We start from the raw sequence: 25,361 nt of genomic DNA on the forward strand, positions 1-25,361 counted from the left end.
AGCTTCTCTATTTTGCTCAGCTTACATCAGTGATGGCCTTTTTGGCCTTCTCCTCCGCATTGCGGCACTCTTGCACGGCATCGTCCACCTCATTCGAGAGCGCGCTGAGATCACTTTCCAGTTTCTTCTTTTGGTTAATCAGTCCTGTGTTCTAGATTAGGAAATGTAGACAGTGCTTAAACAATGCATTAATAATCATAGCTTGCCCTAAATGTAGGGAATTCCTGGTTACAGATAAATGAAGCTAAATGAAACTTCTTGAAGAATCTTTTGAACTTTTGATTCCTGGCACTGAATGTAATCAATTAACTTTCAGCCTTTCTAAGCTGTTCAGGGCAACTATATAGACCAGGATGGGGCAAACTAAAGCCTGCAGGCCATATGTGTCCCATCAGGTTTCTAAATCCGGCCCATCAAATGTTAGAAATGTGATGGTAATATGTATAAAATTGTAAAAAAAAAAAAAAAAAAAAAAACTACGATATTAATAATGCGTTGATTTGGTGCTACCCCCGGTGTCCCCAATATTCAATTAGCTAGCTGGATTTTTCTTGACCTGCTTTTTTTAATCAGGTAATTATTTAATCCATCACGATATTTATCAAATTTCATAAAGAAAAAAAACATTTGGAATTTTTCAATGGATATGATGATATCTGCTTGAAAAGGGACATCATTAATTAAGTTGCTTTAATTCGGAGTGTTGCAAAACATTTACTTTTATGGACTAGAAATATCAATTGTACAAGTAGATGTCTGCATGTTTAGTCATAAATGCGTATTGTATTGTTGGTGCTATTTCAAAGGAAGAAAGATTGAATGGAATATTTACAATGAAAACAAATTCTGAGATGTCTTTTTAAATAGCAGCAACCAAATGAGAAATTGTATCGGGTTGTGTTATATTTTTCCCGTTTTTTAGTCTTCGAAACCCTGTCCAAATTTGTTAAGTACGCAGACAGATTTGTATTTATTTCTTTGCTTGTAATCCAATATGGCAGCCGTTTAAAAAGTCACCCGACCCTCGGAAGCCTCTATAAGAGGAATAAATATCTTCTTTATATCGTTTCATCTTCTCCTCACTGTTAAGTGCCTAAAGGGTTTTGAAATTTGGTACCCCAAAATACCTGCGAGTGCAGCAGGCTGACTCTCTCGCTGGCTTCAATCAGCTCGTTTTCAGCTAGTTTGCGGGCCCGATCGTTCTGTTCCAGTAGAGACCTGAGCTCCTCCACTTCGGCGGCCAGCAAATTGTTGCGCCGCTCGGTCATGGCCACTTGCTCCTTCAGCTCCTCGTTCTTGTGATGGGTGTCGTCCAGCTCCACTTGGACGTCCTGGTAGGAAAAGTGTGCCACAAGTGAGTCTCTATTTCATTTGATTTCAATTGATTAGTATTGTTTTATTTTTATTTTATTATTATTATTTCTTATGAGATTCAGGTAGGCCTCATTCTACATTGGTGTATAGCCGTGATGGGCAGTGAGGGCCTGCAAGGCCTTCTCTGCTGAAATCATGTGATGTTAGTTTTATTTAGTCTATCAATACTTGTTTGGCCCTGCTGTTGAACAGAAGAGTGTGTGGTGTCACCCTGACCCGAGTGACATGGCCGCTTTCTTGTGTCCCATTTTATCTGGATGGACGAAAGCATGACCAACGTGGGTGCAGAGGTGCTTTACTTGTTTGGGTGTTTGGGCATTTGGGTTGGCCATGGTAAAAAAAAAACTTTTGTGCGTGTTTTTTGCTACTTTTTCCCATTTTTATTTTTATTTTGTTTTTGTGTATGTGTTTGTCTTGCTGCCGCTCACCCCTCTTGAGGGATATGACCAGGATAGATAGATATAAATCAATACTTGTTAATTAATGACTGATGCTGTTTTTTGTGCTTTGCCCAAGTAAAGCCACAAATAATGGTAAACATAGACAGTAATTCCAAATTGTCTGCTTCCTTTCATGGTTTCTCCCGATTCGCTGCTTCCAACACGTGTGCTTTCATATCCAAGCATTTGTAAAGCGCTTTGGGATGTCTTCATTGACTTGAAAAGCGCTATACATATGCAGACCATAGGACGAAAATATGAAAAAAACAGAGGCGCTATATAAATGCAGACCATTTACATCTACGTTTAATCAATCATATTTTAAGATTACTTGTTGCTAGGCTCAGTAATCTGCCCCTAGGCCTGCAATCTTCCATGTGCAGGCAGCCCCGCAGACCCACATTGCTGTGATATCGCTGTGGGTTCAGCCAATCAAATTTCGAAAAGGTCCAAATTTGGATTTTGGAAGGTCTAGAGAAACTTTACCACTTTCGCAAATATAGAGGGCGCTAATTCACTAAAACCATTTGCACAAGCAAATGCAGTATATTCAGCGCCTCCACTGCCTTTGAGGAACGGACATTTTCAGCCCTTAAAAGATGGCGATCGAAAAGAACTTTATGATTGAACTGTAACGCACTCATAATCTGTACAACAGAGTAATCGAAAAGTTCTTGAGAAAGGAGAGGAGGGTGGATTCTGTGTTAAAATAAAAATAATTTTGGGTGAGTTAAGTGTGGCTAAATTCCTAAAATTTCTATTTTATGAGTTTATTATTGATGCTTTTCTATGTATCACAGCTTTGGTTGCAAATTAATGTTTTATAGCCATAAAATAATTATTGTGGGTTGGATTGATTCAGACTAGTAATGACTTGAAAAAAGGGGGAAATTAAACGAAATATAAACAAACGAAGAAAAATAAAAAAATAAAAAGAGGGAAAAGTGAAAAAACAAGAAACAAGATGGGGCGAATCAGAAAACGAGAAATGCTTTTTGACAGTCACCTTAATTAGTGGACTGTATTACCATTAATAATGGAACATTATGCACAAAATGAATTATTGAAAACCATACTACTAAATTATTGTAGCATTTATTTTTTTCACTCTACCACAAGACGCTGCTGTGTTGTGTAACTCTAAACCTAATTATACTAAAAAACTTTAATGTCAACTTCAAACAACTCAGAATCTCCGAAAACAAAAACTACATTTTGATTAAAAATATAGACAATTCTCTGCAACAACAAACTATGTAATAGTAATGCTTATTTGTGTAGCTCTTAATCACAAAGAGTCTCTAAGGGCTGCACAGACCACAGATTATTGCAAACCATAGACTTTTATTATACCATCCCCTGATCTAAAACCTACATGAGGGGAAGGAAAAACTCAAAAACCTCAACATGAGGAAAATGAAGAAACCTTAGAAGAATAAACTTTACATTTGTTATGTAAAACATATTAAATGAAAACCACAGGAAACATAAATGAAAATATTTTTAAATGTACACAAAAAAGTAACCGTTTTTATACGCAACAAATGTAAAGTCAACAACGTGGAATTTGTGAAAATAAATTGTCAGTCGTGATCAAACCGGCTCAATTACTCAGACTGTCGTGAAGGCGTAGGCGTAAACTGCATTTTATAGAATCAAAATCGAACCGATTTAAATGGCCAGCCCCAGTTATCAAAATTCGAGATTTCCTACACCATCGGCAGTCTTTGAACGCATTCGAGAATGAAAGAACCTGCCCGTTTCTCAAGGTTGATACTTTCTCACTTGAGCAAAAAAAAAAACACAAAGTTCCTTATTGAGTCTATTTTATGAAGTTTTCAGTCGATGGATAACCGAAAATGTGAGTTTATTCCCCTGTAATGTAAGGTTTTAGTTTATTGTTCTCAAGTACGGTGTTGTCTCAGTTTGTGCAGTTAACTTGGCAGTTCCAGCTAATATGCTAACAAAGCTCTAGTTAATTTAACCTGCATGCGAGTCGTTTATATCATCTTTGTTTTTGGATGTTTAATTTTAGTGACAGAAAAATGATATAATTACTGATTTCGTTTATTGAGTAGTCTGAACAGTGATGCTGGATGCTGTGCAAAGTATACATTAGAATTAGACGTTTTACAGTTAACCCTCACAATAACGCGGTCCACTTTTCACGGCTCACTCTTTCACTAAATTGCATTGTGTTCTGCATTTTTATTGGAAAAACAGTCAACCACATCGACGACGACATTTTTTTATAGTTCAGTACGTATGAAAAAAATAATATGATCTTGAGCATTTCATATCAATAAATTATAAAAGGGCATAGATCATTGGTGGGGACTTTCTTTAAGTGACCACATAATCTTGGTGGGAATATAGCAATGATTGCTTGATTTTGGTGAGGACACAGCTCTTCCACCCATGCTGAAACAGCCCTTGTTATAAAGTATAATAGATTTTTTAAATTGTATAATATATTGTAAAAAAAAAAAAAAGGTTGTACTTATCTGATCCCACCTAATCCAGAGTTATTTTTGAAACATATCCCTCTCAATAAATGAGAGTTCATTGTACTTTAATTTGCCAAACAGTGTTTTATTGGTCATAAACAAGAATGAAGATAAAAAAAACCTGAGGATCTTGTAACATATCATCAGCAAAACGTGAGGGAACACTACATACAAATACCGGGAACTGTGTCAAATTCAAACAAGCAAGTCTTGCCCTTTCATGTTGAGTATATTAAAATCAAAGTTGGCTAAGCAGGTCTTAAAACGGCTGCCTATCAAGCTAGTCTATCCAGTCATGTGACTCAAGTCCTCCAACTTTATCTTCGGGCCATTTTAAAAAGAACTTTGAAAGTTTCTGAATTTGTATCAATCGATATCGTCTGTCAAAAATCACCTTAAGCTGAATCTGGACGGTTCTCAAGAGTCTCTGGGACTCAGCAGCCTGCCTGTTGGCATGGTTCAACTGCACCTCCATCTCATTCAGGTCTCCCTCCATTTTCTTTTTGAGACGCACTGCTTCGCAGCGGGACCTGGCCTCCGCATCCAAGGTAGCCTGCATGGACTCCAGTGCTCTCTGGTGGTTCCGGCTAAAGGTAGGTGAAAAGAGCATGTTTCAGAATAGCTGTCACCTTACACATTTTCAAGTGCAGCAGTAGAAAAGAATGCCCATATTTTGTTAATCACTATGTCTCGGTCAATTAATGATGTAGGATTTGGAAACAAAGGAAAGGAAAACTAACCGGAGGTTGTCAATTTCTTCGTCTTTCTCTGCCAGCTTTCTGTCAATATCGGCTTTGATTTGGTTAAGCTCCAGCTGGATCCTCAAGGTTTTGCTTTCTTCGTGCTCAAGTGCACCCTGAAACACAAATGTATTCATGTAATGTCATCTTAATTTGTAAACTATTTCTGTCTTAATGTTAGCCCAACACATATTTACTTCTGCTTCTTCCAGTGCAGCTTGAATTTCGCTTTTTTCCATGTCGAGACCTTTCTTGATTTTCTCTAACTCCTGGATGGTCTTAGCTCCCTGACTGATTTGATCGGTCAAGTCGGATATCTCCTCTAATCGGCAGAGAAGAAGAAAAATCAAGATTCGAGTTATGTATCAAATAACTAAAGAGTCACTGTGCCCTTTCTTGCTTACCCTGCAGGTTTTTATTCTCCCGCTTGACAGTCTCCAGATGATCAAGGGTCTCCTCGTAGGAATTTTTCAGTTTGAAGAGCTCAGTGCTCAGGCAACGGGACTCTTTCTGAGATGCTTCCAGGTCAGTTTGACACTCTTCATGCTTTTGTTTCCACTCGGCTAACACCTGGTGGAGAAATTAAGTTTAGTTTTAAGCAAATTGAGCTGCTTTAAATGTATTGGCTTTACCTTGTCAAAATTGCGTTGCTTCTTGTCCAGGGCAGCAGCTGCCGCATTGGAACGCTCCAAGTCGATCATCAGGTCTTCGATCTCTGTCTGGAGTCTATGCTTTGTCTTCTCTAGAGAAGAGCACTTGGCATTGGTGGCCTCCATTGTCTCCTCAGCGTCTTGAAGTCGTGTCACCAGTTTCTTCCTGGTACCAAAAAGTATGACACCCGCTTTGGTAAAATCTGTGATTTTTATGATTTTTTTCAATTGTTCACTCACTTAGCTTCCTCCAGTTCTTCCGTCTTTTGTATGGCGTCAGTTTCGTACTTAGTCCTCCACTGAGCCACCTCAGCATTGGCTTTGGACAATGCCCTCTGCATCTCTGCCTTGGCCTCCTGGTCCTCGTCATACTGCTCTCTCAGGAGATCGCAGTCATGACGAGCTGATTGAACAGCGTGTGCCAAGGCGTTCTTTGCCTGGAGAGAATGAATGATGTTTGAGAGGATCTACCAAGTCAACAAACTTATGAGAATCAGGAACTGACTTTAGTCTCTTCATCTAGCTGCTTCTTGAGATCTTCAACGTTTTGACCATAGGACATCTTTGCGCGTTGAAGCTGGGAGACCATGGAGTCTCGTTCCTCCAGTTTCCTGCCCTGCTCGGCTGTGTGGGAACAGGAGCATGTTACCAATACTTGACTTGACAAGTTAGGAAGACGTTTTAGAGTTTGACAAAGATCAGAGTTTGCTCCCTAATCACATAAGTCTTCCAGTCTTTTTCTGGATATTTGATATTGCTTAAGTCTTTTAGTCTTTGCAAGTCATCTGACACAAAAAATGTATGTCCAAGTGGTTTGCTAACTGGATTAAGAATTTAGAGAAGGTCAACTTCCTAAAGAGTTGAAAGTGAATAGATTGTACTTGCCCACATTTTGTGATAAGAACAAACATTACTTACCACTCTCAGCCTGGGCTCGGGCCTTAAGGGCGGTGCTGTCATTGAGCTGCCTCTGAAGTTCCTCAGCTTTGGCTTTGGCTTCGCTGAGCTGATCTTCGTACAGTCGACATGTCTTTTCCACAGTTGCCTGCAGGCGAGAGATGATCAATGCTGTTCCTTTCTAAATAGTAATCTTTTGTTCTGTTTCTACTGACCTTGCCCTTGGAGAGTTGCTCTACAGTGGAGGCCAGGTCGTCGACCTCCATCTTGGCCTCGCTCCTTTCTTTCTCCAGCTTCTGCTTGACCCGCTGCAGGCTGTCGATCTGCTCGCTCAGCTCGGCGATGGTGTCGGCGTGCTTCTTCCTTAAGTTGGCAGTTGTAGCCTCATGGTGAAGCATGGATTCCTCCAGGTCGCGCCGCAGCTTCAGGAAATCTGCTTCCCTCTTCTTGTTTATCTCGACCTGGACAGAGGTTGCTCCGCCGGCCTCTTCTAAGCGCTCGCTTAGCTCCTCTAGTTCACGGGCCACATCGCCGCGCTGCTTTTCCACTTTAGCTCGACAGGCTCTGTCAGCCTCTAGCTCTTCCTCAAGCTCCTCATTGCGGGCCTGGACAAACGGGGTCGACCTATGGCTTTTTTGCGCACTAGAAAAACTCAAATTGACCCTTGGGTGATGCTTACCAGAAGCTCCTTGATTTTCTTTTGGAGCTGGCTGACCAACAACTGCTCATCTTCTATTTTGGAGCTCATCTCGTTCATTTCAAAGTCTTTCCTGGTTGACAACAAAATCATCTTAAAACACAAGCTCGTGATACGTTTTGAGGCAACATATCTTGTGAAAATTTCAGCCATTCTTACTTCTTGAGGCGTTCTTCCATCTGCTGTTTGTCGTTCTCAAGATCCATAACAGACTCTAAAGAAAGTTTAAGGTCTCCTTCCAGTTTGCGTTTGTTCCGTTCCAGATCCAGACGTAGCTTCTTTTCTTGCTCTAAGGAGCCCTCAAGCTAGTTTACACAAAGATTACTGTTACCAAATATACTTAATGTTTCTAATGTGTGGGTTCTCAAATGTTTTGCTGTTGCACACGACTTACATCATCTACTTGTTGCTCAAGCTTTGATTTGGCTTTGGTCAGAGTGTTGACCTTGTCTTCTTCCGCCTGAAGATCATCCAGAGTTTGCTGGTGGGCCTCTTGGAGAGCCTTCTTCTCCTTGGTCAGCTTCAGTATGGTTTCGTCCAAAGCTGACATCTCCTCAACAAGATTTTTTACCTACAACAAACATTTTTTTAGGGTGAACTACCATCACAGACGGATGTTGCTTACGTTTAATTGTGTTGGGGTCCTTTATTCCGCAAATCATTCACCTTGTTTTCAAGGGCGTGTTTCTCCTTCTCTACTTTTGCCAATGTCAGCTCCAAGTCATCAATGTCTTTCTTGAGCTCGCCGGATTCGTCCTCCAACTTTCGTTTTTTAGCCATAAGATTAACGTTTGTCTCTTCTTCATCTTCTAGCCTCTCTTGCATTTCTTTGGCTCTGGCTTCCAGCTGGATTTTTGTTTTGATGAGCTGGTCGCAGCGTTCCTCGGCATCTGCAAGATTGTCTTGCTCCTGTCGGTGAGAATGAGGGGAAAAAAGATCCAATGACATTCCTGGTATAAAAGAGTAATGTGTGAATCGGTTAGGAATAAGTACACGTACCGCCTGCAGCTGCAGCGAGAGGTCGTTCTTCTCTTGGATCAGGCTGACCTGCTTTTCCTCCAGCTCTTTGCGCTTGACGTCGGTTTTCTCCATTGCGTCCTTGAGCTGCACCATCTCCTCCTTCAGAGTGGCTAGCTCTTTCTCGGTGGCAGCGCTCTTTAGAAGGGGCTTGATCTTGAAGAAGAGCTTCATCCAAGGCCAGTGCTTTACAGTGTTGAAGGCTCGGATGTTCCACTGGATAATCATTAGGGCTTCCCTGCAACCAAAATATAACATGTGGAATTAAATACCTCAGCTGTCGTTGTTATGTTCAAACCTATTTAAAATGTGTTTTCATTTTTATTTATATTGTATTTATATTGTTGCATTTTTAATCTACTGAAGTTATCTAAATAGCTAAAAGTAGCTATCCTATAATGTCCTACTACACTCTACCAGGCACAATGCTGTCTCCAAAAAGCAGATGGATTTGGGGATAAAATTCTGACTGGTAGCAATTATGTGGGACAAGTGAGTTTAGTTCAAATATAGTAATAAGGTATGGTAGTAAATTATATCCTTCTAAACTTTAGTTGTTGTACTGTCAATAACATATTGTCTGAAAATATTGTAAATAGTATGGGCGAGTGCCAATCCACAATTTCACAATGTTTCACTTGGATATGTGTGTAAATTAGTTAGCCTCTTTTCAAAATGTGCTTATAATTAAAGTTAGTTTGAAATGGTTTTGCTCAAAAGATGAGATTAAAACAAAACAGCCAAAATATTCTCTGACTTTGACATTAAGTTTTTTTAAGATACATTTTTCCTTATTTTATTGTGCGAGAACTAAAAGATTGCACTTATACGGTAACTTTGTTTAATTTCAATTCAATCTACACTTGTGATCATGTTTTGGGATAATTTTTCATAGTTTAATTGAACGTTTTGGATAAAGGATATTTTATTTTGCATTGAAATGTGACTAATGATGTCACATTCGGTCTTTGATTGAGTAGTCAAACGAAGCAGGTTCCATAGTGTAATTCTAGAGGTATGCTTTTCTTTATTTAGTGACTTGCCCTTGATGCTCAGTTGCACTAATCACACACGAGGGTGGGGATGTGATAGTGTGAACTGATACGCCCAGTGCCGCCTTTGATGTTTCACGAGTGACCCGACTGTGTTAGCGGATTGATTTAGTCTCTGCGGGATGGCTTCTTACAGGCCTAAATATGGAGCCACAACCTGCCGCTCAAGGACTTGCCGTCAGTGTTTAGAGGGTGAATTTTTAGTGGGTGTGCGCACGACCAGCGTGACTGAATGAGGGTGGGCAGGGAGGAACCCATCGCATTCTTGCCATAACTCCACGCCGGGCGCCCCTCAAAGGTGAGCTCCGTGTTTTTTTAGCAACCGAAACCTTCTGTTAGGCGGCAGGCTTTAATCCTCTCGTCACCCGCCACACATCCTATCAATGCACTTGCTTGGAAGCACAGGCGCCGCGGACAAAAGGGGCCAGGGGCCATTGGGCATCCAAGAAGGGGGTTGTATTTTTAGGGAGGCCCCCTTTTTGCCTGGAGCAGCTGCCACTTGACACATGTCGCCATGTGGCTCTGAGGGCGCTGTCAGCATTGTTTGTTTTACGGAGCGCTAATGGAGAGAATGGATGCAGACTTGAGGGCGGGCGCGTTGAAGTTTATTAACAGAAATGCCACACTTGCGGGGCAGGCAACTGTACAAGGGTACCCACACGCCTCGCTTACTCTGGCAACAATGCTTTAGGGGTAAAGGTAATCCTAAATTTCTAAACATGCAAAATGTGAGGAAATAGTAAATGTTTTTTGCAAAAAATCTTATACTGTATATTTCAGCTGCATATTTAAATTATTTTCCTAAACAATCAATTTTGAAGACAACGTGTCTTGTCTTTGTCTTCCTGAGATGTGAAGTCATCGGAGGAACACTAGCACTCTAGCAAGCTAGTCGCCATATTGTTTTACGTGTTAATTAGTCAAATCATTACGAGTGTTTTAAGCGAAGTTTTGGTCGTTTTTTTGGAGAATGCCTAGGTGTTGTGTTGCAGCTGGCAAAGAAAGGGCGAGCAGCAAAAATGGCTAACTGGCAAAAATAAAAAGCCGTTGACTGGGGTTAACGGTCAATGATAGGCGTTTGTAGCCTTGGCAGAAAAACATTAAGCTGGGTTCTAAAAAACATGCAGTGAGCAGCCACGCTTACCAACAACGAAAAGCAGCAACGGCTAAATAAATAAACGAAGGAACACAGCAAAACAGGCGCTAAAGCCAGACTAGCTAATCAAAAAACACATGGTGAGCATCCAGGCTAGCCGGGAACCAATAGCAAACTGGGGCAATGGCTAAGGCAATAAACCAATATAAACGGCAAAACTGACTCTAACGGCAGACTAGCCGGCCAAACAACGCACAATGGGAAGCCAATAAGCGGCAACCATGAGCAAACTAAACAGAAAAGCCGTTGGCTGCCAAGACGCTAGCAGGAAGCTAGCTGGATAAACTTATACCAACCTCGACACACGCGTGAAAAACAAATGAAAAGCCACAATTGCCTACCTCCAAGCCAAAATGAGCGGTATGCAACCGCCGTTCACTACAATCGCTGTCTGTTTCAGAGCTCGCCTCACATTTTTTTCTTAATTGGCTATGCCATTTTGAAAGTGTTGTGTAACCTCAATGATACAGCTCTTCAGCAAACTAGCCAGATGGGTCAAATTTGGGACTAAATTTCTCAAGTACCCCGGCCTGTGGAATATTTTGCAACATACTTGAATAATGTGGGGAGGAACACTACACGTTCTGTGCCTAGTTGAAAAAAAAAACTATGAGAATACCTTTACTGTTGCAATAGGAGTTCTAGGTTTACCTCTTTCGATTCATCAGCCTTAGCTGTTCCCTCATCAGATGACCTCTTGCCACCGCCTGCAGCAGCGTCAGAATTTTGGCTAAACGCTCGTCTCTCATTTCCTCCAGATGACCCAGCAGGCCTGCCTTAAAGAACACCTGTAAAGCAGAGTAACACAACTGTATTATGAATATGTCGAAAATGACATCACAGCATCCCTCAAAACAGGGAATGAAACCTTTGTGTGTCCGAATCGATATTGGTTGTGGTCGACTTCCAAAGAAGCCAGAAGCTTCTCTGCACCTTTCCTGCTATCCACAAACTTGTCATCTGGGATGGCTTGTGGGTTCAGGATCCGGTAGCTGGATACACACAGAGGAAAAAAATAAGGAAAAGTGATATATATATCTTCTGGATTTTTAATTGTTGAATTTTTTGTTGTTGTTTTACTTTGAGTATTTTGTCTACATAGCTAGGCAAGTTGGTTGTTATGGCGTTTTGCTTTGTGTAAATGTTAAGATTAGTTTTTTTATTTAAAAATTTACAGAAAGGTAGTCGAACTCCTTGTTCTCAAGGTCTGCTTTAACTCACCGCTGCTTGAACTCTGCATAGAGGATGCGATTAGGAAATCCCTTTCTGCAAATCCTAATGCCCTCCAGTACCCCGTTGCAACGGAGCTGATGTAGCACCATAAATGAGTCGATGACACCTGCACAAAAAAAACTTTAGTTTGACCCACAATTTGTGGCTGTGCGCGACACGTTTGACCTGAGGTTTTAAATACCGGGAGTCTTTGTCTCATTGGGGATGATGCAGCGCACAAAGTGAGGTTGAGTACTGCGGAGGTTAGTCATCAGCTTATTGAGATTTTCCTAGAGAAAATAAAGGGAGCAGAGGAAACTGAAATCAGTGATAATTCATAATTTAAAAAAAACAGCTTCAAGTAGGGGAATTTATAGCTTGGCTATAGGTTTTTTTACTTTTACCTACTCCTTTTTAGTACCTCCTTTGGAAATTTTGGATCACATAAGAGGGAAAAAATTAAATCATGGCCATTTAGTTTATGTGCTGTTATGTCTTTTTGGGCTCTGGATGAATAGTTGCTGACTAGTTGGTGATCAAAATGTAGAGAATTTTTGCGTTTGCGTGAAATTACATTGTGGAATTTTGCTAGAAATTTAATATAAGCAATAATGATACTTACAATTATATATTTATGAAAAGGTCTGTAAAGTGATGATGGTCGATTTCCTTCGATTTTTTTACAATGGGGTGTTGATTTTAGTTAAGAACTTGAATTGCCGTGTATGGAGGGAAAAAACCCCAAAAGTATTTTGCGTGAATGGGTTCTATTAAGCTTTGCTGTACATTTTGAGTCAAAGTGAATCAAATACAGTTGTAAGTTAATCACCCTACAGAGTAATCAATTTTTATTGCAGACATAATGAGGTGGATTGACTAATATTGTAGTGTTGAATTGAATTATTCAATAATTGAATTCTAAAGTATGAATTGTGCAATTGATATTTTTAATACATATGCACAAGGAACCCCGCTTTGCCATTTTATCCTATTACAAAAGAAGCAGCAAGAAAAATGTATATCATCTACTTGCACCTGTACTTTTTTGTCCCTCTTTTGTAGATGTTGAAAAGAGGGAGAAGCCAGCACAGACTTAAAGTGATGTTCATGTGATCATTGCCCTAAACATCACTGCAAGTCTTAACTGCCTCCGTCCCAGAGTTTCTCCAACCCACTCCGCATCCAGAATTAAACGCTTGATACGCATCGGGCTCACCTTGTGCAACTGAGACACGGTCTGGAAGGAAGCAGCCTTTTTCCTCTTCTCTTTGGCCCCGGGCTTGGGATCTGCAGTCGGGCTTACATTAGCCTGTTGATCTCTTTTCTTCTCTGGCTATATTACACGCGGAACATTACCTCTAACTGTCGAGTCAGACCCGACGTAGTTCTCGTACAGGCAAGCAAGCAGCTTGTTAGAGGATTTCTGGAAAACGCCCACCACTGTCTCATTCAGCGGGTCCTTGTTTTTGTCCAGCCAGCCAATGATATTATACGGCACCTGTCGAACGCAGCAAACATGAAATTATTATGACTACCCAATAAGTAAGCAAAATATAGAAGGCAGTACTCACCACTCCGGCATAGTGAACAAGCTCAAAGTGTGCTTCGTACTTGCGCTTCTTGTCCGGGCGCGGCTTTTGGAAATTTGGAGACTTGCCGATGTGATTATCAAACATCTTGGCTTTAAAGCTGCTGTCCGACGCTTTGGGAAACATGCACTCCTCTTCGAGGATGGACATGATGCCGAGAGGCTGCAGGACAGCAAGGTTTTACTCTTGTGGAGCTAAAAAATGTACAGAATTTGACTTTGCTACCTTCTCAATGAGATCAATGCACGCCTGGAGATCCAGGCCGAAGTCGATAAAGGTCCATTCGATGCCTTCCCGCTTATATTCCTCCTGCTCCAGGATGAACATGTGGTGGTTGAAAAACTGTTGCAGTTTCTCATTGGTAAAGTTGATGCACAGCTGCTCGAAGCTGTTGAGCTACAAAGAGAGACCGCCGGGTTAAAAGCATTGAAAGCATTGTTCGTTGCCTGGAAGCATCCCTGAGGTCGGTGGTTATTTACAAACAAGAGTTTGAATGCATAATAAGTCCGCTTACCTCAAATATTTCAAATCCGGCGATGTCCAGCACTCCTATAAAGAACTGGCGGGGCAGTGATGTGTAGAGGGTCTTGTTAATCCGGCCCACCAGCCACTTGAACATGCGGTCGTATGTCGCTTTGGCCAAAGCACCGACGGCATAGTTAACCTACAACACATGCGCAAATATTGTATATGCAGCTGTCATCTATGCACATACGGTAGCTCCAGTTTCTTGTGTGTGTGCAGTTTCGCTAGTGCCTTTTATATTTAAACTAATGAAAACATTGTGATAGTCAGAAAATTTTTTGGGGAACCCTATAATATACAATTTTCTTAAACATTTAATAACTGAAATGGTAAAATATATACTGGGTTTCCCAAAAAAGGTATACACGCTCTAACATGAAAAAAGCCAGTACATTTTTGTTCTATTTCAGGTTTTATTTTGGAAAGAGAATGGCGGATATCGGGCTTACGTTCGTACAGGAAAAAAATGTTCTGAAAGCATTCTGGAAATGTGAAAATAAAGCTGAAGTGCAAAGAGTTTCACACACAGATGCCCTAACATGTCTTTACATATCAGCTTTATTTTCAAATTTCCAAACTGTTTTAGACAATGTTTTTTGCACAAGAGTAAGCCCATTATCTGCCATCCTTACTCCAAAATTAAATCTCAAGTGAAAGTGGGCATACATTTCCTGAGACATCTTATATTTCCAAACAATATTATTTAATATTTATCATATGACAGAGGTATTTGTAGGAGAGCATTTCTAATCAAGTAGATGGACTTACTTTGATGATTTCTTTAAAGGGTTGATTTTACAGTAAATAAATCTACAAAAAAGATTTGCCACAACTTTAACATTTAATACTAATCATACAGTATTTAAATTCACAAAAAGTCAAATATAGAAAATGTAATGAGGTATTACAAATTGGTATAACAATGTTAGTCATTATTTGTTTTTATTTTTAAATATTGTGGAAATTAAAGATAATAAGAATTTATTCAATTTTGGATTACATTTGGAGAATATTTTAAGACATTTTGAGTAACTAATGCTTAGTGCAGTCTGTGAAAGTATGAATATCGCCTATGTGATATTTTTTTATGTTCTTTAAGTAATCATATTTTTCGTTTTAAGTCTTATTATGTGTTTCTCATTGAGTGCCATGTCTAATCTTGCCAGCATTGTACATTACGGCAATGACAATAATGACTATTCTATTATTTTGTTATTACTGCATGTCCATACAGGCAAAAGAAGATTAGACGACATTTGGCAATTGTATTTTTACATGACCTTTTTCACAATTTCCTGTCCCCATATTCCACATAGCTACTGAAAGAATAATACTTATACAACAAATATTTTTAAAAATAACATAACAGTTATTATAGAAAATAGATCAAGAAAACAAAAATATTGAAATAAATTTGAGAAGAAAAATCATAAAACAAAACAGAATTCCGATTAAACGATTCCAACCCTAGTTTTCATTCCATAAACCACGTTACATTATTTAGTGTTACCTGTTCCACATTCTGTCCCTTGACCACATACTCGTTCCCCACTTTCACCCTTGGGTGGAGGAGGCCTTTGATGAGGTCAGCTGAACTGACTCCCATCAGATATGAGGCCTTGTCGGCACCTTTACAAAAGAAGGATGTGTTAGAAATGACCAACTGTTTTTTGTGCCATATTCTGTTACCATGGCAGCTTCTTACTTTCAGTGCCGTCGGCCTCCGCCTGCTCCTCGCGCTGCTTTTGCTTGAACTTCATGTTGCCGAAGTGCATGATGGCTCCTACAATTTTGTAGCAACCGTACTTCTCGTCCGGCAGGAATCCAAGGATGTCCATGGCGTGCTGAGAAAGCAGCTTGGTTATTTGATGAAGCTCGACAACAAGATCTGATCGCTTACATCGGTGGCCATCAGCTCCTGTCCGTCATCCAAGTTCTCCACAGTTGTCACCCCCTGGGAGCAGAAGTGATAGTCGTACGGGTTGGAGGACACCAGCAGCATGTCTGCAATAGAAGAGGTTTGAAACGACTACCTTTTACATTTTTACGTCGAAGTAGTAAAACCTATATAGGCAGCAATAAAGTTCCCACCTAATAGTTCGGGTTTCTTCTGTGACATGATCTGGTAGTAAATGTGGTAGCTCCTTTCGCCCGGTTGCTGGAAAATCACTCGCGATTTTTCCAGAAGGTCTGAAGAAGAGATGCCATGAGATAACAAAAAAGCTCTGAAGTACTTTGTTACTCTGCAAATATTTATGGATTTTTCTTGGATATTGCAACGTTGACAATATCACTAAAATAGGAAAAACAAACAAGACATTATTTTGTATTGTGGGAGCAAGAAGTGGAGGTTATTTGAAAAATTCTGGAATGTCAAAAATTTAGATGGGCATGTTTGACTTTTTAAAAGACCTGGGATTGTTAATCGGCTAAGAATTGCGTTCGCTGCACCTCAACTTCTTAGTGAGTCACAGTGTCTTATCACTAGTGAGCTATTTAAGAATAGACCTATGGGCTACTCATGCTGTCCTTTGTCTAACTATGACCAACTGGCAAGTTTTTTTCCCTATGTGCATTACTTAGCTCTTTCCTCTACTTAATTACAACTTATATTTAGAAAAAGGTTATCGGAAGCTATTAAATGTAAAAAAGTGGATTGTTTACTCAACTCCGAGCATTCATAAGTGATGACAACAGCTATGTTAGTCATTAAAACACCCAAAAATATTTGGCCCACGCCTAGGGGTACGCAAACAAACAAATGGAAACGATAAACATAGCTCAATCTGCTTAAGGTTGGTAGGCCAACTTACATATATCAATGTCAGAAGAAGCCAGTTTGCCAGTAGGGCCAAAATGGATCCTGATGAACTTTCCCTGTGGGGTAAGAGGAGCTCTATTTTTCCATGAAATGCATAATACATAATTTAAAAAGAACAGAATATGAATGTAAATTCCCGGAGCCAGTGTGTTTTGAAGAAAACTTACAAAACGAGATGAATTGTCATTCCTCAATGTTTTGGCATTCCCAAAGGCCTCCATGGCAGGGTTGGCCTCGATGATTTGATCCTCGAGAGTCCCCTGAGAAAAAGAGCCGTTTTGTGGTCAATCAGAAACTGCCATGTATTGTAGTTTAAAAAAAAAAAAAAAACTCACCCCTGTCTTTGTGGCAGGGCCTTGCTGTAGGTAGAAAAGCCAAAAACAATGTTTTAGATTAACATCTTGTCATCACTTGGTAAGACTTTCACTACGGGGAACATCGTGATTGAATTGAAGCTGGTTGTTAAAAGCAATGGTAAAAAAAAGATTGAAAATCAAAAAGGGAAAAAAAGCGTCCATGTTTTACAATGATGAAGAATGGGAGGGAAATGAAAAATGAAACAACATAAAAGTCAAAAATTCAAGAAGATACTTGGATGAAAAAAAGGAGAGGAAAAATCATCCAAAATTCAATAAAAGCAGCATTGCAAAAGGGGCTGCAAAGCAAACACGGGGAAAGACATGATGACTTCTGACATTCTGGGGAATGCAAATGTATGGAAATACAAGTAAGGATTCCTGGTATGGGTAAAAATATACAAAAAAAAAGTCAAAACCAAATTCAGCCCAAAAATAAAAAGGATTGAAAAAGGGAGGAGAAAAGAAAAAAGTACAGTTGCCACATTTGCCTTACTGCTTTCTTAGCAGATGTATCCCCAAGAGCTGCCACAATGGCAAAATACTGAATGACACGTTTCGTGTTGACAGTTTTGCCAGCACCGGATTCTCCGCTAGGAGTGCGAAAAATGACACGTGAACAGACGGCAGAAAACCAGTCAAAGTGAAGCAAGGAAAACTTTTTCAAAAGGGAAAAAAAGGGAAAAATCTTTCATTGAAAATATGTTTCTATTTTAATTATTTTTTGTAAAAAAATGTTGTCAATTCAGGGATTAATAATCTGAACAGTTTACATTAAAAAAAAAACGAATGAGAAATACTTACGTGATAAGCATGGACTGATTCTCCCTATCTGAAAAAGAAATATTTGCAAACTTTACTTTTGTGTTCCATCTCTTTGAGATTTATTATTTAGTGTCATACTATCAAAATAAATCATGATAATTGAGTAAACTGTTTTGACCATACCGTGTCAAAAAAAGGAAAAACATTATTATGATTTCCCAAAGTAGAAGCAAATCACTGAAAGCAGGCCCAAATGTTTTGATCCAACCCAACAATGGTCAAATATTTGTAAAGATAACACCGTCTCGTGTGGGCTGACAAATAGTAAATATATTTTTCTTCAAGATTTTATTTATATTTTATACAGTTAGGGGAAAATCTAAAAAATAAATGGCAAAAATTACAAGTATATTAAAGAATAAAACCAGAATAAATAAATACGTAATTATTCTCTTTTAATCAAATTATTTATAATGAAAATCGAGTTGAGTGATTCAAGTATTTACTGTTCAACTTGTTTTATGCCACACATCTATATATATATATATTGCAATATGATCAGACGAATAAAGCAATCATTTCTTATGGGTTTGTGAGTAATCTTTCATTTTAAACGCGCACAAAAGACAAATCTCCTTGGTGCAAAAATTCCCAATTCATTATATAATGAAGCCGGTTTTATTCAGGCACCATAACTAACCTATATTTTAGCAAACGTGGGGTAAAATCCCTTAAAAAAATAAAAGCAGTTTTCTATCATTCACCTATCTACAATAAAATAAAGTGCAAGTTGAAGTAACTAATACGCAACAATTCCTTGTGTATGATAAATAAATCAAGATCATCTCAAAGGCCAAAGAAAACATTCTTAGGGGCCTTATTTAGCCTGAGGGCCTTGACGAGGACATACCATATTTATTCATGTATAAGGCGCGTATTTTTCAAACCTATAAAAACCTCAAACTTTGGGTGCGAGTTATACACAATGTTTTACAGTATTAAATTAGCGTATTTGTGCAAGGATTATTTAGTCTTAAATATTGCTGACCGCGATTGCAAGATTTAATGCAACGGGAATCACACCTGCGTCGCAGCGGTGAGAGTGCTGAATCCTAACCAGTGATATAGGTGTCATGAAAAGGCATTAGATTTCATCTCATTATCACACAAATTTTTTCCACGGTTCCAGAGACGAATGTTAGATAATGGGGAAAACAGATAGTCGTCTTGAAAGATATAAAAAAACGCAAACAGGAAAAACGAAGAAGACAACTCTGGTGTATCTGATGATGAATATGACTTCAAAAGACAATAAATAAATACATAGGTCATGGTTTTAATTATAAAATAGGGATCCGTGTTACACTATTGCATAAATAAATACTGTATATGGTCTAAACTTTTCACAAAGCTGTGCACTCAAATATGAGGTAATGTCAGCGCGACCCCAGATTTTACTCAAACCGGTATACATACTAGTACATTTGGCTCACTTATGTTATATTTCTTTCTCAGTGAGTGTACGTGGGTGAGCCATTCTCTTACTTTGCAACATGGCATTGTAGGCGTTATCAGCGATGGAATAGATGTGCGGAGGCGCCTCGGACCGCCGCTTTCCTTTGTAGGCGGCGACCACGGGGGCTGTGTAGACCGGCAACCATTTGTAAGGGTTCACCGTCACGCAGAAGAGGCCCGAATAGGTCTGAAAGTCAAACAGGGGTCAACACTAATTATTCAGACAAGTGGTGAAATGCCCGAGCTGCATTCTAGTCCAGTGGTTCTCAACTGGTGTAGTTCAGGAGGACCCACCATCCAACCCTAATTAGAAGCTGCGACCTAAATTAAGAAAAGAAATCACCCCACCTCTAAGTCATGAAAAGATTAACAGTTTAAACCAGAGATGGGATATTCACCTTAAAAAAAAAAAAACCTACCCAGCAAAACCAAAACAACTTGAAGTAAAAATATTCCCTTTAAAGAGTCAGAGTGCATTTTTAACGACTCCTAGTGGTAAAACACATTATGTATTAAAATTAGTTTGGAATAAAATACAAAAATACATGTAGTACATATAAAATATTTTTGATTTTTTTTTTCCAAAATAACACACATCAACGAATCACAATTTAGGATTTACAATTGGAGTCAATGCTACAAAAATTGTAAGTATCTCTTGTTGTGTCTTTGATAAATTATAGTCCCTTCTACAGCAGTTTAAAAAAAAGTTTAACACAAAAGCGTATTTTAATATGTTGGGAGATATTAGCTCTGTAGTTTTTTGTTGTTGTTGTCATAATCAGTGTGGATATGCCTCCCTCTCATCCCATTCCTCATTTGGTTAGTTTGTGCCTTACCGTAAATGTGTTTTATTTTTAATACTATTTGTTTTATTTTCATTGTATTTTAACCACTGTGTATGTCTGTGTTTTGGGTTGTTGGGAGGGGATAAATGAGGGAGTTTTTTTGTTTTATTGTCTTCTATACACAGTTTTATACAGCACTTTGAGTAGCAATGTATTGCCTGAAAAGTGCTTTACAAATACATTTGATTCGATTTTAAAAATAACTCCCGAAAATGTAGCTTTTTAGAACAAGAGTTAATGGTGCAACTTTTATTATTATTAAAAGGACAGTGTGTATTATTTTCCACCTCCTAGTCGTAAAACAAACCTAATTCATACTCCAAATAATAAACAAAAATACACAAACCTTCACATAAACATGCATTACTTGCAGGTCCAGAAATTTGAATTAATTTGACTTAACATGAGCCTCACCATAATGGTCGGTCATCTTGCTGCTAAGGGTACATTGTAAAAGTATAGGCAAAGAAATTAGAATAATTTAGTTTTGCTGTTTGGTCACTTTGATTTTCTGTAATTTGTATTCTTCTTTGTACTCTGTAGCACTCGAGTGGTCAAGTAATACACACTCTCCCTGTAACGCTCAATTAGCTGCAGTTTTCATGAAATCCACAATGCTTCACTTCTGTAGATTTGTCTTCTATATGATAAAATCCACATGTCCTATATTCTCAGCTGTATCTGCGTTTGGCCATGCTCAACATTTGTAAACATACGTTATCATTTTTTTCGGTGGTGTAAAATGGCGGATTGCATTTCCAGGGCATTATCACCTACTACTTTTAAGGAGTGTAATTGAATCTCTTTTCTTTTCTTAACATTATTTTGCCAAGGCAAAGGCCCCCGACCCACTTAAAACCGATGCATGACCCACTTTTGGGTCTGACCCACCAGTTGATAAACATTCCTCTAACCCACTTACGTAGATCATCCAGGCCGCGTAGCGTCGGCGCAAGTTATAGAGCACGGAGGCTTCGTTGAGATGGGTCAACATAGCCATGTCCTCGATCATGTCGTACTTGGGGGGGTTCATCTGCTGGATGTCGCCCTCTTTCACAGTAAGAGTCTATCAGGTGATGAAAAGGTCATTTTTAGGCCTGGTTAGGAAGAAAAAAATAACATTTTGGGCTTTTGACTCACCTTTCCACCTTTTGTCTGAACAGTGACTTTGTCACCGCTGTGCTCTTTGATCTCGATCTCGATGTATGCCTCTTTTTCGTCGGGGATCCATGCTCGCTTCTTGCCTAGACACAAAACGGGCTCGTTAAATATTTCCAGTATAATGTTTTTTTTCTATATAAAAAACAAACTAATTATTCAACTTCTCTGTGAGTTACAATAGTCAAGCAAACTTCAATTACAGAGATAGGTAATAAATAATTTTAGAATTTTAATGTCTGAAAATGTAAAATGGACTAAATAATGAAATGGAAGTACACATCAATGATCCCACTCTTGTCTTTGTCTTGATTAATATTATAGACATTAATTTTCTTTATTCTGTCACTGTCGGGTGGAAATAAATTACATACATATTTTTTTTTACATATAAACAAGGATGCATTTCTTAAGATGGGGGGTTTTTAAGGGTTATTGATCTATCTTCGTTATTCATTATCCATTATCCGTTATCGGTCAGTTCATAATACGCTACAAAGCCTAGGAGCCGGGACACTTACTCTCAGCCAAAAGGCCAAGCTAAGGTCCTAGCCCTAAAGCCTTGCTGCGATCATTGCGAATGCACCGTTCCCGGAGGTACTGCAATACCGGGCCGATGCGTGGAGTGGACAGAGCAAGCTCATATTCCATCAGCCGCGATGTCTGGAATTAACCAAAACAACACCGATTGGAAAACAATATATTTTCAAATAACTGATAAATAATTGAGGTATCCATTCATTCCTTATCTGCACCGCTTATCCTTAGTAGGGTCGCGGCGGTGTTGGAGCCCATCACAGCTATCTCCGGGCAGTGGGCAGGGGACACCCTGAACTGGTTGCCAGCCAGTCGAAGGACACATAGACACAGACAACTCACTTGCTCATTCACACTCAGGGACAATTTGGACAGGCCAATTAACCTGAAGCGCATGTTTTTGAAATGTGGGCGGAGGAAACCCACGCAAGCACAGGGAGAACATGCAAACTCCACACAGGAAGGTTCGATCTCAGGACCTCAGAACTCTGCCGCAAACGTGCTAACCACTGCACTGTCGTGCTGCTAATTGAGGTATAATATAGATAATTAACAAAAAATAAATAATTCAGAGATTAGTGGTACTGTTACGCACAAAGTATGAAAATGATTTTTTACATCTTATGAATGTTAGGTTAAAATTCACACAATTTAAACTGACCTAAATCAGCCAACATTTTTGTTATTTGAATATGTTTCAAAGAAATGGTGTTTCAATACAATAGGTATTTATTAATACGTTTTTTTTGGGCCTTAGGTTGATACAAATTTATAAAAACATGTTTTTTCAGTGGCTGGCAAAATGCATTCGGAACACATTTCTCAGTTGTATTCTGTGATTTCTAAAGTAACAATTGGATTGAGTAATTTAACCTTTTGGAGGGGTTCTTACATATTTTGTCTTTTTGATGGCTTTGATGTGTTATCAAAGAAAGGCATAGAAAAAAACACTACGGAAGGCATAAAAAGAAAAGCATAGCTAAGGTCCCCCTCAACATTTTGAGTGGTTGAAAGTAACAAAATGAAAATAAAAGACCGCAAAGGCATGGACATTCCATTATCAAAATAAAGTTATTTCTAATCACGAGGGTTAAATATGGGCATATAAATAATACAACAGCAACGAAAATTTGCAAAACCTCTGAGTTCATTTAAAACATCTTTGTAAACATTTAAAAATGCATCTCATGTTTCATACATGGGATCTGAATACCTTCTCTACAAAATAATTGATTTAGAATTATCCAAGAACCAGAAACGTGTCACACGTTGTTGGCAGGCCTACCGTCAAAGGCAACCGTTTGCATGGAGAGCTGCTCCAAATCTGATTTGCGTAAAAAGGGCGCCGCCTCCCCGAACTCTTTCAAGTCGTAACGGGACATGGTTCTGCTTCACTAAGCCCGCTCAACCGCCAACGTGCGTGGTCCCTCTGAACAAAACACAACGAATGACGTTAAGCTTTGTTGCTTGTTCTTCTAAGATTAACAACAAGGCTGTAAGAGATGACAGAAATTGGAGATGAGGAGAGTAAATTAAAATACAAAAAAGTGAATTGAGTTGAAGAGGCCACGGGTTGCAGAAAAAAAAAAAAAATTGCAACCCACCTAGGATGCAAAGAAAGGTCCGGTGACTTGGCAAGTCGCAGACGAGGAAACAACAGCAGGGCGAGAAGTGCCCCGGCTGCTTTATAGCTTGTTGCCAAGGTCACGGCCTGCGGACATTTGTCCCTCATTAACATATGCCGCCTCCTCCGGATCCCATTGGTGCTCGGCACCTGTCTCAATTGACACAAAAGGAAAGCTGCGTTTTTGGCTATTTTGGTTGCTTGCTTATCGGGACCACCGGGGAGAGAATGCTTCATTTCTTCATTTTGACCATTTTTGACGTTTGGCAGGAAAGGGCTACACTAAAATTGCCCCCATTCACTTTTTGAATTTAGCATTAAAAAAGCAACACAAGCGAGTCCAATGTTAGAATTGAGAGATTTCATTTTTGCATTATGAAAGGTCAACTGTGATGTTAGCTTTTGATTGGCCTTTCTTAACCTCTGGGGATTATTTGGTGTGCTGTGCAGCATTATACAAGTTACTATAAATAAAGTTTTTATAAATAGAGGGGCGTGATGGTGTGGCACACGGTCTTGGCAAACTAACTAGGAAATAAAAATGACTTTTTCCCTGCAATTAATATGGTTGTTTAATATTTTACTTGAAATTTTAATATTATTGTGTTTTATTTCTCAAAAATAATTGTTCACACAAAGTAAAAAAAGCATTTTAATTCTTACTGAAACAATGCATATTCTTGTTAGCTTTGAATGATTTTGGAGTTCGCATAATTAAGGAGCTTTAAAATGTGAGATGTGATGAAAAAAAAAGTTTAAAACCAGAAGAAATTATGCAAATAATTTAGCGTGGCTGGGTGGTTAGTACGCAACCCCACAGTGCGGAGGTTCAGGGTTCAAGTCCAGCTACTGCAGCCTCCCTGTGTGGAGTTTGCATGTTCTCCCCGTGCCTGTGTGGGTTTCCTACGGGAACTCTGGTTTCTTTCCCAAAAACATGCGAGTCAGGTTAATTGGCCGCTCCAAATTGTAGCTGTGTGCCCTGTGAATGGCTGGCAACCAGTTCAGGGTGTCCCCTGCCTACTGCCCGAAGATAGCTGCGATGGGCTCCAGTACACCCGCGACGCTACTGTGGATAAGCGGTGCAGATAATGGATGGAAAACTAAGTGCCCTTTTTTATTTATTTATTTATATTTTTTGTTATGGAAAACTGTTAAAAACTCAAAAAAAGGGTAAATTATAAAAGAAAAGGAAAACACTGTCAGCATACTTTGGCAAACATATTTTAACATCGTGCCTAAAGACTGGCCTATGTTCTGAAAACAAGGCAATGAAAAAAACGGGGCATTGTAACAATAGTCTAAAGAGAAGTAGAGCAATTATTCAGCAGGAATAAGAGTTCTCAAATAAGTCGTAAGATGTATATTTTTCATTGTTCTCTGCACTTATTTAGGGTGGTGATGAAATTTTCTAATGATCTAAACGTTCAGATACATTTTGGAGTGGACTTTTTCTTGAGTCAAAAAAAGTACATTTAGAAGCAAAATCTCCAGTTATCATTTAGTAAATTGTATGTTTTTTTAAATCATTGACAAATTGGAAGTGTAAAAAAAGTCATTTTGGGGTCACAGGAAATGTTATTTTTCTATCATTGTTAATACTACTAGTAATTGTGGTAATATTATTATTACACACTTATTTAAAGGGTTTAGGCAGGGGGAGCACATTTTTTGTTTGTTTTTGTTTTACCGTTGAAAATGATTTAGTACAAATTTTACGCACTCTATGGCGAATGAGTAAGCACTTCAACAAATGATTGTTATACTAATGTAAGATATGATTATTTGTTTATATAATTGATTAAAGAAGCTTTTTGGGGAACGGGTCTCTCATCGGCCTTCGGGTTTAACCTGTCATCCCTTTTTCTTTTCAGGTGATTTGTT

At 39.0% G+C, this 25,361-nt stretch overlaps 1 pseudogene across 1 annotated transcript; it reads right to left on the reverse strand.

The window, feature by feature from the left end:
- Nucleotides 1-16: 16 nt before the first annotated feature.
- On the reverse strand, nt 17-23,601 carry LOC148364394 (myosin-6-like; annotated as a pseudogene). Its single transcript, XR_015850751.1, has 37 exons — nt 23,461-23,601; nt 23,142-23,285; nt 21,302-21,405; nt 21,084-21,227; nt 19,344-19,500; nt 17,838-17,865; nt 17,518-17,626; nt 16,845-16,940; nt 16,670-16,733; nt 15,948-16,046; nt 15,757-15,860; nt 15,562-15,700; nt 15,367-15,485; nt 13,846-13,995; nt 13,557-13,727; nt 13,314-13,493; nt 12,959-13,240; nt 11,945-12,032; nt 11,752-11,869; nt 11,399-11,522; nt 11,182-11,318; nt 8,305-8,560; nt 7,972-8,214; nt 7,700-7,876; nt 7,465-7,610; nt 7,288-7,378; nt 6,824-7,213; nt 6,630-6,756; nt 6,217-6,335; nt 5,952-6,148; nt 5,694-5,877; nt 5,466-5,631; nt 5,259-5,383; nt 5,062-5,177; nt 4,716-4,908; nt 1,128-1,331; nt 17-151 (listed from the first exon to the last, which is right to left on the reverse strand). The product of XR_015850751.1 is annotated as a myosin-6-like (transcript).
- Nucleotides 23,602-25,361: the final 1,760 nt, after the last annotated feature.

Source organism: Urocampus carinirostris, chromosome 6 (genome assembly GCF_059441175.1).
Source record: "Urocampus carinirostris isolate Australia breed hairy pipefish chromosome 6, RoL_Ucar_1.0, whole genome shotgun sequence".
In the NCBI taxonomy this organism is placed as follows: domain Eukaryota; kingdom Metazoa; phylum Chordata; class Actinopteri; order Syngnathiformes; family Syngnathidae; genus Urocampus; species Urocampus carinirostris.